This window comes from Diplotaxodon limnothrissa, linkage group LG14 (assembly GCF_057381915.1).
Source record: "Diplotaxodon limnothrissa isolate DT_005_m linkage group LG14, D_limnothrissa_male_GT1.1, whole genome shotgun sequence".
NCBI classification, from domain to species: domain Eukaryota; kingdom Metazoa; phylum Chordata; class Actinopteri; order Cichliformes; family Cichlidae; genus Diplotaxodon; species Diplotaxodon limnothrissa.
In genome coordinates this window covers 17,633,671-17,653,170 of record NC_140609.1, presented here as the reverse complement: position 1 = coordinate 17,653,170, position 19,500 = coordinate 17,633,671, and positions in this window count along the sequence as shown.

Below are 19,500 nucleotides of genomic sequence, written 5' to 3'. Positions count from 1 at the left end.
GGTTCTGCATCCGCACATAGGATGCTGAGTGTATGGAGGTGGCAGGCATCACTAGGGGACAGGCTAGTGAGGCTATCTGGAGGAAATCAATAAAAAAAAAAGCCCATAATAATAGCAGTAACAGTGTCACAATGTTGCTGAGAGTATTTTCTTTTAGTGTATTGATTTATAAAGACGGAAGCCTTATCTTCACGTGTCAATTACAGCTTTGGAATATAAAGAAAGAAAATGCGAGAACTGCAGGCACTGTTTCAGTCATGCTTCATTTACTGCTCCAGTAATGGCAAAGGGATTTGATTTGGCTGTCCTATAGTCGCTCAGAGGTCCCAATATATCTGCCAAGCCAGAAATGGAAAAAATCTCTTGGAAAGACCTGGAAAGGAAAAGGTTCCTCTGTAGAAAAGGAAAATGATGAAGGCAATCACCTCATGAGTGAAGAAAGATAAGGAGCTCTGAACCAAGGGGCTTTGCTCTTACGGTTTAGCACACTTGACCTCGTGGCCTCGTGAGATCTTGCAGCCACAGTCAAAGCTTATTGTTAACTTTTTGGGTCTCACCAGTGATGACGACTTCCACACATGATAGTTTCATTTGTTAGATAACAATGTGGGCTTTTGTTTGTAGAGCTCAAACTCACGGACATATATATGTTGACGTGAATTTAAATCATCAGTTTACTATATATAATATTGTGGGGCATTATAATATCACATAAAATTAAATAGCCCTAGTTGTCCTGAATGATACATCAGTTATATATATTCAGTTTTATTAAAGTAAGAGATCCAAGACACTGTGAAAATGAAACTAGTAAAGAAACACGTGATAATTAATCTTATTCTTGGAATATTGCATATGTCAAAGTGTAAGGTTCCGATTACTGATATTGTCTTTAGTTACTTGAACTGCATCTCACTGAGTCTCCCACCTGAGATTTTGCTGCTATTGAAATGTACATCAAATGTACATCTATATCCATCCATAATGACTACTTATAGTACTGTGGTTGGTTTGTTATACTCAACTATATATATATTTTATTTTTTATTTTTTAAACAATTCCCCTCTTGCCACTGCGAGCAGTCTATCCTTCAAGCTCAGGTCCTTTACCAGAGGGAGCTTTAGGGTCCTGCGCAGTATCTTAGTTGTTCCCATGACTGCGCTCTTCTGGACAATGATCTCGGATGTTGTTCCTGGGATCTGTTGGAGCCACTCGCCTAGCTTGGAAGTCACTGCACCGAGTGCTCCAATTACCACTGGGACCACTGTTACCTTCACCCTCCACATCCTCTCGAGCTCTTCTCTGAGCCCTTGGTACTTCTCCAGATTCTCGTGTTCCTTCTTCCTGATGTTGCTGTCATTCGGTATCGCTACATCTATCACTACGGCCGTCTTCCTCTGCTTGTCCACCACTATTATGTCCAGTTGGTTAGCCACCACTAATTTGCCTGTCTATATCTGGAAGTCCCACAGGATCTTAGCTCGGTCATTCTCAACCACCCCAGGGGGCATCTCCCATTTTGACTTCAGGACTTCCAGGTTGTACCCGGCACAGATGTTCCTGTACACTATGCCGGCCACTTGGTAATGACATTTCATGTATGCCCTGCCAGCTAGCATCTTGCACCCTGCTGTTATGTGCTGGATTGTCTCAGGGGCATCTTTACACAGCCTGCACCTGGGGTCTTGCCTGGTGTGATAGACCCCAGCCTCTATGGATCTTGTGCTGCCATGATTAATGCCTCTGTGCTCTCTTTCAGTCCAGCTTTCTGGATTTGAGACACTTCTTCTTTCTGCCTTATATAAAATTAGGTTAATTTGAGAGCTTGTGAGTGATTTTTACATTGGTATTATAGATACATGAATTTTTACTGCATTATAGGCACTAAATCTTCACATAGAAGAATGCTAATTTGTGCTGCATCAATTCACATCTAAACACTGCATTTATTATTTATTCATTTTATTTATTTAAAAGGAGCTACTCTTCTATATGCCAGTGTTAGCCAGCTGGCTTATTTTCAGCTGCAGTTCTTTGGTGTGATGTTCCAATACCATGCAAAGCTGACCATCTGGCAGCATGCAAAGGACGTGGGGCAAGTTAACAATAATTTACTAAAAAACTGTTTTAATTCTAATAATAATAAAAAGCACATATCTGCTTTTCTATAAGGGAACACTTTTTTGTTACATGCATTTTTTTAAATAAGGCTGTCACATGTGCCTAGCATGTTGCACTGATGGTGCCAATGGCTTTCAGCTCTAACATTTTCATTTGAAAGTATAGACACTGACTGATCTTTGTGGAATGAAATCATTGGTTGGGTTTGTCACAAGTTTTCATTCGGCTAATGTTGGGCAGTTACCTACAAGATTTAAATTCTTTAGTGCCCAAGGACATTTGCTGCCCTGTTAAAATCTCCATCTGTCCTGTCCCATCTGTGTAGAAACAGAGATTTGCTCTCTGCTTGCTCACAGGTGAACGTGTCCGGTATTCAAGGTGAGCAGCGACTGGCACACAACGACTGCTACTCTTGAAAGAGACTTTCAAATGCATTGTTTTAATAAGGAAATGGCTGCTGTACACTGCTGGTAGTGCTAACCCATGTCATTCTCACCCATTACCTACTGAAAAACAGGCTCGCCACACATTACTGACATAAATCAATAGTCTGTTGATTTTTGCCTCTTTGAGGCTTCATTTCTGAAGAAACCTTGCCACAGATAGGAAAATCGGCTTCCTGAAGACACATACTAATGCTTATTATTTTTAATATTCATACTCAGATTAATTCTATTGGCTCACCTTATAAAACAGGAAAACAACTGGGCGTTACATGGGCTATCTGTACAGTGAACGTGCTGAAAAAGTGCTGCTGGGCTTTTTTTCTCTAATATCATCAGCACGTCAACAGCGGGACAGTTACTGAAATATTCCTCCTAAAGTCATAATTCCACTGACTAAGCATTGTGACCTTTTTAAAAAAAAATTCAACTGACTAATTCAGCTGCTGTATCATTCCTCATTTTGTTCTATTCAGAAAGACACAGCAAAAAGAGAAAGCCATCTGGCCGTCAGCAGTGCATCGAAACATTATTAAAAACATCTCAAACACAACATTTCTCTCGTAAGTTCCTGCCTCATGTCCTATTAAACAATCAACACAGACCTATTCACATTTGTCTTGATTTTTTTTTCCGTCTTTAATGTTTGTCAATGTCAATGTAATGTCAATCTAGACATCTCTTCTTAAAAAAAATTCAGTGGCTAAAGTGCTTCGGATCCTGACATCAAAGAACAAGATGCACTCGTGTCCATGTGAATTACTTTATAAATTCCAAGGAAATATATTCCTATTTGGGCTTTTTACTGTTTTTAGCTTTTAAGCCTTCAAGTGTGGACAGATCCTATGCTCCTTTGTTGTCAGTTCTATTCCACTCAGCACACTTTGAGCTGTAATTGTGCCTGTTAGACAGAGGAAGTCTTAAGAAGTTCTACAAAGTTGCTGCCACAGTGTAAAAATGTGTGACTCATTTACAGTGCGTGCACTTTGGGTTAAAGAGGACGCTGAAGCACGGTCTGCAGAGTTTTCACTCACAGCAACTATCCTATGTATTTTATGAACTAGTTTCCATGAGACCTAAGAGAAACAGTCCCTAAGGGGCAGTTTCTCTTAGGTCTTGAAACGCGTTATCCTAGATTTTTACATGATAGCTTTGGCTAGATCTGCATAGAAAGAAGATACGGGCTGCAGTGGCCCTATTGTCTCTGGACTGAGACCACTAAACACAAAGTGCAATTTCAGCATGGTTTTTCAGCGCTTTCAAAGATGATTTTTTTTCTTTTTACTTTTGTTTTTCAAAACTAATCTCAACATCGTTGAGACAACTGGGTAATTTAATTTTTCTTATTTTTCTAACATGGTATTTTTGTTCATTGGAAATTGGGACGGGACTTCAGCTCAGCATCTTTAACGCTGGTTTTGCCTGCTGTTAAGAAACATTTAAGTTGTTTTATGCCAGTCACTTTTATGCTGGCCACATATTAAGGCATAGACTTGCGTACAGACGGAAGAAGCCCATGCAAGTGATTTGATTTCAGTGCAAAAGTACAAAAATCAGGTTGATGAGTGATTTTTTTCATTTTACAAACTAGCAGAGTATATCTGATACAATATACATACTATTCTTTGATTTTAAGAATTGTTTTTGTTCCTTTGATAAGACACCATCTTGATCTAATTCTCCAGCTATATGCAGCACCCAGGTTTGCCTGTGAATCTTGAAAGTGGAGTCACTGTGTCAGGAAGTGAAGTTTTAAGCCCTGTGGAGGACCAGACTGGAGCCTCATGGCAGCTTCGCAAAAGGGAGCTTTATTTTTAGCAGTTGAACAACAGGAAGGAGAAAAGGAGGCCAGTTCTACCTGGCAAGATATGTAGGAATGATGACATCGGCTCAGTGGAGTGTAAACTGAGCATGTAGAGGTTGGTACAGTTTGATAGGTTGAACACTGTTGGGACATGAAATGCGAGTTGAAGAGAGAAAAAAAAATAGACAGTGGAGCAGTGACAGAGATCCCAGAGCACAGAACTCAGGTCAGGAAGTTCCTGTGATGAGCAGTCACAGGATTAGCTTATAGGATTTCAAGAACCATCCCATAAAGTACAAAAATAAGAAGTGCAAGTATGCATACACCATATTAATACTGGCTCATAACCCCAGACAAAGTCATGGCAGTCAAGCTATTTGGACATATTTTAATATCAAAAACTATTGTTTGTATCACTAAAAAACAGTAACACCTACAACAAAAACAGCGAGATTTAGCTTCCTAAATAATTCCTAAATAACTAAGCTTCTGACACGTTGTTGACTGGTGACCTGGTTATCTTCTCAGATTTCCTGATTACTGTAGGAGTTCAAATAAGCTTACCTACTGTTGGGAAAAGGTGAAGGATGACTAATGGTGCTCAGATCACCCACAGAACAAACCAGAGCGCTGAAGGTTTGCCTCTCACCTTTGCCTGTGACGCTTTAGATGACCACAACTCTTCAGTGGTCAGAGATCACAGACTTTCATGGCTGCTCATTCCTACAGATTTAAAATGCTTGTCTTTAAGTAAAGTATTTAATTGTTGAAATAACCCCTGGTTTTTTGCTGTTGTTGCTGTTTTTAATAACTGGAGTTCCCAAAAGGTTGATTCTGTTCATCTGGACGTAGCGTTTTCAGTGGGACAAACGTTTCGTCACTCATCCAAGTGTCTTCTTGAGTCTCAGCTGACTGCAGGTTGTTCATTCAGTGGACTGGTTTCAGTTATTGCGCAAATGTACTGTTTATAAGGTTTATAAAGTTGGGGAAACCTTTTGGGATTTACTTACTTGGATGATTGAGCATGCATCAAGATAAATAACTGGAGTTGTTTAAACTCTGAAACTCACACTGGATTCCTCCTTTGTTTCTCTGTATATGTCCTCTTTTGGCCAAATTCCAACATTTTGACTTCATGCACTCAAATGTCACTTTCACTTGTCATGTGTCGGTGCTAAAGCCTGCTGCTTTAGGACCAACATAAGCTTATTTATGCTTTATCTTCCAGGTGGATCACTGTAATCATCTCTTGCTTGGACTTTGTAGGAGGAAAAAAGCTCACATTATGTCCGAGGGGAAATCGAAGATTATCTGAAAGCTTGTTCTAGTTGAATTCAGTGGAATGGCTAAATAGCTAAATGGTGGATTTCTGATTTGGACTCTTGGCTCTACTAGCTTCTGCCCTCTACTGTGATCCGTTGCTGAACTGTTGCTCCGCATGTTTTAACCATTTTAACTGTTCCAACTGGAACAAGCTTTCAGATGATCTTCGATTTCCCCCCAAATCAGGCTATTTTCCTTTCAGATTAAAACTCTCTTTTACAGTATGTGCCAATGAGATATATACACATATACATTTATTGTCAGTGTTTATCTTCACTTATATGTTGTATGTATTTTTGCTGATGTAGATTTGTTTTTATTGTATATGTACCAAGATATATATATATATATTTTTAAATCCTTGATAAAATAGATATATTGTGTTAGGTAATAATAATTATTTTTTTTTAATAAGAGTCTCGATAGTTACCTTTGACCTCTCTGTTTCCCAAAGCTTTTGTACACACTCAAGTATGCTTTGCTGACAGCGCTTAGAAACCGTGCGTGACTTGTATGCTGAAATCTCAGACTTGGCTCAGTGTGTGACTGGTGGTACTGCACACTGGAGATAGCGCTCATCTCAGTGATAGCCTCTTTTCAGCGATTTGTTCAGGTACCAGAAACCAGTGAATTCATTGCTCGTCTTATGACAGGCTGCAGATATTGTGCCTGCAGAGTTTGGCAAGGCGGGCTTTTCCTTTGCTTTATTGTTAGTTATGTTGTTTTGAGCATTGGTGTAATAGTGTGTGAAAAGACATCCACTCCGAGCCACAATGTAAGCGTTCAGCTACAAAGTGGAAAATACAATATGTGCTCAAACTGTTTGTACGGCATCTATTTGTCAGCCAAGATAGCACAGCACTGCTTTGTTCACAAAAAGAATGAGTTGCATCCTGAAAATGTTTAACGTTTATTAAACTGAGAATTTAACAACAAAAAAAACAATTTGATGTTCAGTAGCCTACAATGAGAAGTTTGAACATCCTCTGTGTAGGTTCTCATTTCTAATCATCTAACAATACAAAAAACAAATAAAAATGACAAAGTCTTAACCCACATTTAAGCTTTTTGTTTTGCTTGTGAACCACCTGTATGCTGCACAAACCTTTGTCTGACCCACCTTCAACCACCTGCCTCTTGAAGTACTGCCAGCACTTTAGATGCAAATAACATATCAGACCAAACAATACGGGAGCCTGTTCAGGGGGCAGTTGTGTAGATAGAGAGCAGTGAATAATTTAACAGCAAATCCAATCTGTAAGTCACAGGGGTGGCATGTGTGTGTGTGTGAGTGTTAACCTGGCTTACAAGGAAGTGCTTCAGGGGAAGGCCTCTTCTTCTTTTCATTACAGAAGGCAGATTGGGAAATGGATCAAGCCCTGCATTCATTAGTGTGCACAAGGAGGAGTGATTATGGCACATAGACTTCCAATTCCTCACCTGTCAGGATTCTCTTGCAGGGAAGTTTTTATCAAGTGGAAAATTAATGTTCTCTACCATAAACACCTTTGAATTTTGAGCTCTCTCCAAGTATGACAACCATTAGCAGTTTAAGTGGCATTAGAAGCAATTAAAAGAAATGACAGGGAGGTAATCGCTTGGTACCCAGAGCTATCGCCTCCACTGATGTGTCTGAAATATTCATAGGGAGAAAAAGGCTCTGGACCGGGTTCAGGCTCTAATTAAATGAAAATGCTCCAAGTAACTCAGATGTCATGGAAACAGCTTGATGATAAAGCCCAAGGGGAGGAAAGGTCAAGTTCCAAACCTTACACTGGACAACATGTGTACAAGTTATCTAAGACTATCAATCCTAAGGCAAGTTTTCCAAATAGAAATCATTGAAAAAAAAAAATCTTTGATTTAGCTTTAAAAATATAAGGTTTTCATCTCATCTGATCTCTTTAATAACAGTGTTATAAATTAGAGTGCTCAATGAGCCAATTACCAAATATCTGATATCTCAATTCTTCCCAACTCGTGCATTTTTCTTGTTTCAAAACGTTATCAATAAATAATGCTGGCAGCATCCGGGCGGTGAGTGAAATGCAAATGAGATTTGGTTTCTGTCTCCCATGTTCCACCGTTCACTTCTGGTCTTCCAGGGAGTTATTTTTGAGGCAAATTTGGGTCACGACTCACAAGGTGTTATTTTTAAACATCAGCCCCTTTAGCCAGTGTCTGAGCTACAATAAATTCAGCCAGGCTTGATTTGCATTTTTTAAAAGGACAGCTTGGAGAACTGGTGTACTTTGTTAGTCCTGTTGCTGTCTTTTCTCTTTTCCTCCTCCTTAGATGCAAGCTATTTCAAGAACGTGGACAGAAGCGTGATGTCTTGCTTTTGGTGGGGTCTGTTGTGATGTGGAATGAGACACGTTTGAAGATGCTGCGTCTCAACGCCGTCATTCTCAGAATACTGAAGAGCATTCGGCTGACTTGTATGCTTGCATAGCACTGTGTGTCACACAGACTGGCTTTAATTAGTTCCTTAGTTCTGTGTTACAATCTTCAGTGTCTATATTTGGATGTTGAAAGGCTCACTTCTCATATTTGTTCCGCAGTTTAACTTTTAGCCATTAGAGTTCGGCTCTGGTGACTGACCGCATTTTGGCATTGGGTTAAATTACTTCAAGGCTGCAGTGGGCGTGGGTGTCGCTGATGGCTTTTCCACTTGACCCCTTTTCCATTACAGAATTTGACAGAGCTAGTATTTAATATTCTGGCACTATTCTGGGCCTTTCAAAAATCCAATTAGACTCCCGAATTTACTGGATTATGACATAACCATTTGGGATTTAAAAAGCCTCTATTCAGTCTTTGTAAAGGAATCATCGTAGATGTTTGAGACGGGGAAAAATTTAATTGCAGCTCTGTTTATGCGCAAAAGGGTACCAATAAAAAAAATTTGCTCTTTGTTGGGATGACAGATCTTGCACATATTATGTTTTTATGCAAATTTTACATTTATTAAATAAGCAACTTTGGCCTATTACAGTGGGAGAAAATAAGTATTTGACGTCGTGCTGAACTTGTACATTCGCTCACTTACAAAGAAAAGAACAGTCTCTAATTTTTAAGGTAGTTTCTGGATCAACCAAAGATCCAGAAAAAGAACACGTTACATAAAAGTTATAAATTTATTTGAATGTCATTGAGTGAAATAAGTATTTCATTCCCTACAGTCCAGCCACAATTCCCTGATGTTGCACACAGATTACAATCAAGTGATCAATTACAGTCTGGAGCTTCATGCAAAATCTGAGGATGATTATTACAAAGTGGCGGATGAGCCCAAAACTACAAGAGAGCAGCTTGTTAGGAAAATCTGAAGGCAGCTGGGACCGCAGTCACCATAAACACCACTGGTACGATTACTAAGCTGTAATGGACTGGCCAAAGGAGGAGACAGAAGCCACTGACATGAAGACGAGGAAGCTCCTGACCATGCATGGAGGGTTTCACCCCAAATCCAGCATCCTGAGAGTGTAGGCTAAGCAAAGGGATGGAGGCCAAGGACTGGTGTGTGTCAGAACCACTATCCAGAAACAACAAACATCCACGAGTACAGGGAAGATGGTTACAACCTACCATGTGCTTAGAGCAGCAAGGAAAAGAACGATCATGGAAGGACAAGCCCTTGCATGGTATTTAGCACCGGTAGAAAGCAGAAGTGGCTCAAATCAAGAAATCCTTCCAGTTGGTGGACAAAGCTGGACTAAAAGGCAGTGCAGAGACACTAGTCATGACAGCACAGAAACAAGCTCTAAGTACAAGATCCATGAAAGGAGGGGTCTACCACATCTTTTTGCAGTCTGCAAAAAGATGCCCCTGAGACAATCCAGCACATAACAGCAGGGTACAAGATGCTAGCTGGCAGGGCATACATGGAACCATAACCAAGTGTTCGGCATAGTGTACAGGAACATCTGTGCAAAGTATGGCCTGGAAGTCCTGAGGTCAAAATGGGAGACGCCCCCTAGGGTGGTGGAGAATGACCGAGCTAAGATCCTGTGGGACTTCCAGATACAGACGGACAAACTAGTGATGGCTAACCTACCGGACATAGTAGTGGTGGACAAGCAGAGGAAGGCGGCTGTAGTGGTAGATGTAGCTATAGCGAATAAGGGCAACTTCAGGAAGAAAGAACACAAGGAGCTGGAGAAGTACCAAGGGCTCAGAGAATAGCTCAAGAAGATGTGGAAGGTGAAGGTAACAGTGGTGCCAGTAGTAATCAGAGCGCTAGGTGCAGTGACTCCAAAGCTAGGCAAGTGATTCTAGCAGATCCCAGGAACAACATCGGAGATCTCTGTCCAAAAGAGCACAGTCCTAGGAACAGCTAAGATACTGCCGAAGACCCTCAAGCTCCCAGGCCTCTGGTAGAGGACCTGAGCTTAAATGACTGAAGGATAAAGAGGATATCATCAAAAATCACTCTAATAACATAAGTAGCCTGGCTTTTACAATACTCTAAAAACTCCACAATAGATTCCTATTTATTTTTATTAGTCTAGTGATCTGCCCTCAAAACACAAAAGCTCACTGAGAAAATTCCTTACGTGGAACATTTAATTATGTAATTGGGTTCACAGCAGCTCGTTGTAACATAAACACATTGTCAATCTGTTCCATTAAATGTACCATCTTGCTTTCAGAGGGAAAAGTGTGACCCAGATGTTGTTAACGACAGGATCCATGTTGCACTGCGCATACAATTTGTGCCTGCAAATGTTTCACTCTGAAACAGTATTGCTTTTACATTGCCACGGCAAAGAGCAAATTAGAAATCATATTGCACAAGACTGTTTTCAATTTCCTTCTGAATTTCCTCTGAATGATGCCCCCACCCTTTGTGCGGTGAGGAAGCCTGAGCTCCTCCATACTTTATGACACAGGAGGTCTCGTTGGGTTTTTTTTCTGTCACATTTTGAGTAATCTGTTTGCTGAATCACACCAAAAGCCTCTCTCACTTCAACGAGCACATGTCAGGATCAGCCAGAGTAAAAACATAATGAGAATGATAAATTTTTTAAAAAGATTTTCTCTAAGTAACGCTCCACGTCCGTGTAATATTCTATTATTTTCCCCACTTGCGTGACTTGTGAGTAGAAAGGACAGATTGTGTACTCACCGATCACAAACAGCAAGCGACAGAGGATATTCCACCACAGTGGCCAAATATGTAAAATGTCTGGAAATGGATTATATTGAGCGCAGTGCAAGAGTGATCTGCAAGTTAATTGGTTCTGGTTTGCACGGGATTATCTAAAGTAAGGGAAGTATTTAATGAATTTCAAAGTCCTATTTAGTATTATGCTATTGTGGAGGGAAGCATCAATCATTTGTTGGACTATTCCCACATGGCCTTGTGTACTTGACCATGATGTTTCTGGAGTGGTGCTTTGAAAAGAATGTAATTAGAATCGCTGTATGACAACTGAATAACCTGGGGATCTGAGACTTTCTTCTAAAGGCTTCACAGTGTTTCCCAAGCCTTGATATTCCAATCAAGACTGAAAATTATTCCTTTTAGCTTAAAAAAAACAAAGCAGCAACGACAACAAAATGCCATCTTTGTCTTTCAATCTCCATCTATGAGCTCATTAAACAAAGCTAAGGGACTGGGTGAAGTAAGCGGTGAGTTCTCAGGATTACTTTAACATAACGCATCACGCCTCCGGGCATGCTGGTCTGCCTCTCCCATCTCTGTCTGCAGTTGCACAGAGCTATGTGTGTGTATTTGCTATTATTAGGAGCTGAACCGCTGCAAGGTATAGAAAAATGTCATGGAGGGCAGCTATTTTTAACAGTCTGCGCTTAGTGTTGATCCTTCTTTTCTCTCTGTCTTCGTTGTGTGCTGGCTGGACATCAGTGCATTGCTCCCTCCTTCACCTCCATAGCAATTAACAAATAAATCACAAAGTGTCACACCCTTCCCTAAAAATGAACAAATTCACTCAGAAGCAAAAAAAAAAAGGGAAAGGAAGAGAAAGGGTATCAGAGACTTATGCGTGCTATTTTTAGAAAATGTCTTGGAATTACTACTCTGTCCGAAGCAAATTAATGAACTCCATAAATAGTTTTTTGCTCAAGCTTTGCAAAAACCCATTCATACGTTCACTGATAGCCACTAGTCCTCGCTGACATTGCAGTGCTAATGCAGGTAGGAGAACTCCTCCTCTTCTACTATGCAAGCACCAGAAGCAGCTCTCCTCTCTGTCCCTCTCTCATACACGTGCTTGCTCTCTCTCTCTGACACCCTGCTCAAACACTTGTCTCCCCAGTTTTGTTTGACTATCGTTTCCTTCCCTCCATCCTAAAGCTACAAAACGTTTTCTTTTAGCTTCAGCTTTTTCTTTGACCTCTAACTATCCCTTTGTCTCCTGCCAAATGAGAACGCAGATGATGGGGTGAAAAAAGAAAAAAAAATCCTCCCCTTCCGCCTCTCAAATGCTTTTCCTGGGAGACACGGAGCACAATGTTATCAACCACTTTAAATATCATCAGGGAAGATAATCTCCTGATTGCTTTGATCATACTGTTTCGGGGGCACTTTTTAAAAGAGACAAAGAAATGAAAGTGATATGACACTGTGATTATATCATCCTCCAAAAATATCCAATTTGTGAGCTGTCACTCTAGACTAGGAGATAATCATTCTACCCATTCATCTGTGGGGGAAAAAACATGATTTAACTGTTCAGGGAGTTATTTTTGGTGCTGAATGTGACAGGTAGAATTACAGAAGCCATATGGTCTTTTCTTATTTGTATTCCCATGGCATGGCTGAGTTTTATGTTGAAATTAACAGTGTTGTCAAGGCTACCACACGCAGCATATGAGCCCATGCAGAACACGCTATTTTCTTGTTCTGTTTTTAAAACCTTGACCACAAGCTGGACTGTGCACACGGCCCCATTTGCTGTGTTCCAAACTTAATGTGACTCGTTATGAAGAGGAACTTGTAGCTGGTGTCAGATTTAAGAATCAGACAGAAGTCTGAAGTCAAAATACATATCATGATTGCCTGTGTCTGCAAACGAAGAGCTGTAAAGCCATCCTCGGGTATTACAATAGCAGTGAAAGCCCTCACCAAGGGAAGGGAGACAGAGCAGAGAAAGGGAAAATTATGATTATGAAACTCTGTCGATGGAAAATGAGACAGGAAGCAACCGAATGAGAAAACAGAGGGGCTGCGCAGCTGGCATCAGCCCAGCAAACTCATTTTCTGAGGCCACAAATCAGTCAGTGTTATGTGAGTCAAGATTCACAACTTGTGTTTGCAGTGGAAAAACAGCAAGTGCTGGCAGTATTGGAGCACGATCAAAGTGGATTGCAGTGCAAGCGAACACATCCACTGAAGTGGACCTGGAAAGCATTTCGCCTTTAATTTACTTAAGTTCCTTCTTTAGCTTATTTAATGAACACTTTTGTTAGAAGCATTAAATACAGCTGTACTCTCCACCTACAGTGCAGCAGCTGACCCTGCATGGTGCAGACCAGTTCAGTCATGCATAAATGGCAACTATCCCTGCAGGGCATGTTGTGTACAAAAAATACCTAGTTTAACCTTACCTTGTTAGTGTATATGCAGTAACACTGACTTTCCCTATTTTAAAGAGAAATCCTTGACTTGGTCCTGAAATCTTTAATAGTTTGTTAATTGCAAATCAGCATATTTGGGCTGTTAGTACCCACATCACAATGCAACCAGAGTGAACATATGCCAGAATGTTTCCTTTTTGTACATTGCAGGGTGTCCTTATTAGAGAAATCTCTATATAGATTGCCTTTTTCAGCAGCTGTAAAGCTTGGTACAGTAATGAGCTAGGTGATATTTAGTGGGTGGCCCTTCTGACTAAAGCAAAGTGACAGCTGCATGCTAGGTTGTAATTTGTTTCTTATAAAACCCCAGTTCAGTGTCTGAGCTCATTACATGTGAGAACATGTTGCAAGGAGTATTTCAGTGGCAAGTAAACAGCAGTTTCAAGCACACTGCATCTTCAGTCTCAAGGGCTGATGCAAGACAACATCATGCTGTATCTCAGCTACACTGTAGTATAGGGTTGTTGTTTTTTTATCTATGATTAGAGTTTCTGTTTCTCTTTATTATTTATTCCACTATATTCTAGTTGCTTCTGTACGTTTTTTGGCACTTAACTACTTCCTCAGTTTTGGTGCTATTTTCACTGTTCAAATTTTATAATATTACTATTTCTATTACTATTTCTGCTCTTTCCTGCTATGACTTTTGGTGCTCATAATTTTTCAGATATTACATTTTTTATGCAATTGTTTTGTCCCATTGAAATGAATGGACCACATTATCAGTGTGGTCACTGATTTTGCTTGCTGGGGTGAGCTGTGTTTTAGCTCTGTGAGATGAGCAGCCGTCCTCAGAGCAGGAGGTCCGGGTTTGAATCCGGCTTATGGCAACATGTTTTTCAATTAACTTTTCAACTTTTTTAACTCGTTTCAACACAAATTTCAGCTTCTTCTTCCTTTTCAGCAGAATTTTCATTTTTTTCACTCCTTTTAAGCAAAATTTCCAGATTCGTCAGTTTTACCACATACCAAAGATGCTCTATTGGATTGAGATTTGGTAATTGTGGAGGCCATCTGAGTGAACTCATTGGCATGTTCAAAAAAATACTTTAAGATGACGTTCTGTTATCTTGCTGGAAGGAACCATCTGAATATGTATTATCTGAATGTGGCAGCAGAAATTAAGACTTATTCAATCAGGCAACGTTACTCCAATGTTTTACCGGCCACTTTTGGTGAGCCTGTGCAAATTGTAGCCTCAGTTTCCTGACTGACATGGGTGGCACCCAGTGTGGTCTTCAGCTCCTGTAGCCCATCTGCTTTGAGGTTTAACATGTTGTGCATTCAGAGCTCTTCTGCATAACTTGGTTGTAACGACTGGTTATTAGAGTTACTGCTTCCTGTCTGCTAAAAGCACACAGACCATACTACTTTTTCCTCAGACATCAACAGCATTTTCACACTGAGAACTGCTGCTCAATGGATATTTGTCTTTTTTGGACAATTCTCTGTAAACCCTAGAGATGGTTATGTGGGAAAATCACAATAGCTCAGCAGTTTCTGACATACTCAGACCAGCTCATCTTGCACGAACTATATATATATATATATATATATTTATATATATATAGTGTGTGTTATTTTGATGCATTTGATTATATGAAACGAAAACATACTGTTGTTGCAAGAGGCTGAAGCAATTTCTCTATTTCTATACAGAGTTAGCCACAGGGCCTCCCAGAGGACTCTCATACTTGGAACTGCATTTGATTGTGTTTCTTCTGTCTGCGTCTCTCAAGCATTATAGTTTCCACAGTATGTCCCACTTTACCTGATTCAAACATGACTGACATATGAGGCCAGGTGAGCCTCTATTACCATATTCATTACTTGTGTTATTGGAACCTGCACATGCAGCTCTGAACTTTCCCCCTCATATGCAAGCAGCCCTTCCCAGGAGAGTGGTGGGTGCACCTGCCTCTTTCTCCAGCTATTGTTAGTCTTATATGGAATGACTCCCATCATGATTTGTCCTATTGAAGCTGCGACTAGGTGTGCGCATGGGAATGAGTCCATCAGGACAAATTAGGAAGGTCACAAATAAACTTCTCACAGGAAGAAGGTGGAAAATCAAGATGGCATTAGCGTGGCACCTGTGAAGCCTTAAACTGCTGTTATTTGATTTTTTCCAAAAAGTTACCCAGGATAAAATACGGAATCTAACAGCTATGCTTTCATCACAGAGAAGATGTGCTGATCTATATCTCTTCTTTCTTCAAACTTTGATGGCAAATGAAAACTGTGCCCAGCTGAAAAGGTCAAGACAGAGATGGAGACTTGTGCGCTCAGCCAGAAAATAGATCAGTCATAACAGTGATAACTGGAAATTAACTTTTTTATCCTCATGGTGTCTGCTCCATTTTTGAAAATGCGCTGTTGTGACAAACACGTTTGATGTGAGTTGTCAGATAATGTTAATCATTCAAACTGTTTGCAGACACCATCATAAAAAGTAAGAACTGAAAATTGGGCTTTTCGGTAACACGTATTTTAGCTTCCATTTTCATTCCTTATTTTTTGTGTTGCTATAATTCTCCTCGACAGACAACAGCACATATTTAACATAAGTACACTTATATGCTAAAGGGTAAACTTGCTCAAGCGCTGCTTGTGAGAGCTGGAGTCAAGAAATCAACCAGAATCAAACACCAGTTTGGACAGCAAGTGAATGGATAGATCAATTGATTGATTAGTGTGTAAATCCTCTCTTGCAAATGCTCCTAAATCCCCTCTTCATGATTACCGCTTTGTACTGTGAATGCTAAGTAGCCAATACAGCACACACATCCACAGTGGTCGATAAGGATATTATTGCTTTGTGTTGAATTTTTCATTTCTTGTCTTCTTTTCTTGTCAAAGAAATGATCTCGCTTCACTGGTCACTGCATCAGTCACGCCTCAGTCTGTAGTTGCTCTGGAAGATTGCCTGGACTTTAAAATAGTTATCAGCTTGGAGCATGGGATTGTTTGCAACCTTTTTTTCCTTCTTCAGAAAATGATTTTTTTTCCTGTTAAATTCAGGGGTTATTCAGGCAGCCCCCAAAGCACACACTCACCACATAATCCTACATCATCTTTTTATGTCTAGTTCAAAAAAAGAAAAATCACACACAGCTCATTTTATCCTTCAGCTCTATGTGTCCCTTTTTTATTTATTTGTTTGACTGGCTCTGGAACAACATTTTCCTTATCTTCATGTTGTAAAAATAAGTAGCTTCAAGCACAAAACACCACAAAAAAGTTATCAAGTTGCTCTGGCACAAAAGTCAGAATCCATCCTTGATTACTGCCCAATGTCTGATTTGATTAAAATAAAAGTAAATATAGTAGAATATTTCATGGAATTCAGATTTTTACCTTTACCGACCCAGAACCTACAAACTCCAGTTATTTATTCTCTTGCTTGCAAGTAATTTCAGTTTACACTTGTTGTTTGCATGAACTGCTAATCCCTTCTGCCTTCTTTGGGACATCTGAAACAATGAATTTTAATTGTAGTTATATAGGTATTTCACTCTCCTTTGCTCTTGAGGAAAATAATTTGTTGTTTAGCAAATAAATATTTAACTATGTTTATTAGGCACCAAAGTTCAATCAAAGCAAAATCTATATGTGATGTAAAACAAACTACAGGGTGGGCCATTTATATGGATACACTGTAATAACATGGGAATGGTTGCTGATATTAAAGTCCTGTTTGTGGCACATTAGTATATGTGAGGGGGCAAACTCCTCAAGATGGGTGGTGACCATGGTGGCCATTTAGAAGTTGGCCATCTTGGATACAACTTTTGTTTTTTCAATAGGAAGAGGGCCATGTGACACATCAAACTTATTGGTAATGTCACAAGAAAAACAATGGTGTGCTTGGTTTCACCGTAACTTTATTCTTTCATGAGTTATTTACAAGTTTCTCTTTGTTCACAGCCATTGACATGTCGAAGAGGTTAACACGTGAGGAGCGGATCGAAATTGTGTTGATATCTGGTGAACGCAGTAACCGGGTCATTGCAGCAGATTTCAATGCAAGACACCCTACGAGACCACCCATCTCCCATGCTACAGTTAGCAAACTGCTTGCTAAGTTTCGTGAAACTGGTTCAGTGTTGGATTTGCCAAAATGTGGACGCAAGAAAACTGTCACTAATGAAGAAACATCAGTGGCTGTCCTAGCTTCATTCAGCAAGAGCCCAGAGCGTAGTACTCGCCGCATGTCACTGGAGAGTGGCATTAGACGAACATCCCTTCGGCGGATATTAGCTACTCACAAATGGTACCCTTACAAACTCCAGCTACTGCAGCATCTCAACGAGGATGACCCAGATCGGCGCACAGAATTTGCAGAATGGGCAAAACAAAACTTGGAACAGGACCCTCAGTTCACGCAGAAGATTTTGTTCAGTGATGAGGCAAACTTTTATGTGAATGGTGAAGTTAACAAACAAAACCACCGCTATTGGTCTGACACTAACCCACATTGGATGGATCCCTCCAAGGCTGTTGGAACAACAAAAGTGATGGTTTGGTGTGGTATATGGGGTACAACGATAGTGGGTCCATTCTTCATCAATGGTAACCTCAAGGCCATTGGATATTTGAAATTGCTACATGATGATGTGTTTCCCTCTTTATGCACTGAAGCTGGCACGTTCCCTGAGTTTTCCCAGCAAGATGGTGCACCACCACATTATGGGTGCCAGGTCCGAGTATTCCTAGATGAACAATTTCCTGGAAAGTGGATTGGTCGTCGTGGACCAGTTGAATGGGCCCCAAGGTCTCCCGATCTGACCCCCTTAGACTTTTATCTTTGGGGTCATCTGAAGGCAATTGTCTATGGTGTGAAGATACGAGATGTGCAGCACCTGAAACTACGGATACTGGATGCCTCTGCTGGCATTTCTCCTGTGTTGTTGCTATTAGTGTGTGAAGAGTGGGAGAAGAAATCCAACTCTTTCTTTTTCAAAGTTCACTCTAAAAATGTGACTTTTGCTTTCAGTTTACATATTTTCGATTTCAAATTTTTCTTTTAACTACACAAACATTATGGCCCTGATTTAACTCCATAGGCAGGCGCCTGGCGGAGTGATACGTACTGTGCTTCAACATAATATTACCGTATTGTGTGTGTATAACCTCTTTTTAAGTTTTGTGGATATTATACATGGTTATGCTGAGGATATGTCAGCCAATTTCCACTGGAAATGCCTTTTGGTTAAACTGCCAGCAAGGAATTTGCACTGTTACGTTTTTACATAACTTTAATGCACATAAAAAGCAGCTGCTTGTCTAAGTGAAAATACATTGATGGGGTTTTTTGCACTAATAAAGTTGTGGAGTTGTAAAGTATTTTGTCTAGTGTCAATTATATCGTCAGTTATATCGTTATCGCAAATTTTCAAATGTATATCGTGATAAATATTTTTGGTCATATCGCTCTGCTCTAGTCACCACCCATCTTGAGTTTTTGTTTTTTTCTTAAGAAATGCAAATATTCTGCATTTATCCACTTTACTTGTGTTCATGGGTCTTTCAAACTGTTTGGTGTTGCTGAGTTTACCAGTGCATTCCTTCTTTTTAAGAATATACCACATTGTTGAGCTCACTGCTACTGAAGTTGTTGCTATCCCACCGATAGTTTTGGGGTTTTCAGCCTATGGCCTGAACAATGGCCTCTTTCCCTTGCATCATTATGTCTTCGGAGCTCATTTTAAGAGTTTCTGTAAAGAGCAACCAATTATAAGTTCAAAACTTTGAATCAACTCTAAATCTTTTTTCCATAGAATAATGAGGGAGCTGCTTCTCAGTTAATTTTCTAAGAAAATCTGAACCTCTCAAAATGTGATTCTATGTATAAAAAGTGATGAATTCCTAACTAGCTAATACAGAGTTAGGCAACTCCAGGCCTCAAGGGTCGGTGTCCTGCAGGTTTTAGATGTGTCCTTGATCCATCACAGCTGATTCAAATTGCTAAATTACCTCCTCAGCATGTCTTGAAGTTCCCCAGAGGCCTGGTAATGAACTAATCATTTGATTCAAGTGTGTTGGCCCTGGGTGAGATCTAAAACCCTCAGGACACCGGCACTTGATGCCTGGTGTTGCCTACCCCTGAGCTAATACAATACTGTGGCGGAGGTGTGGTCCCTGGCTCAGCTGGGGTGGCGCAGTGAGCTCAAGGGAGTGGTGCCAGGGAGGCTGGTGGGACAGGT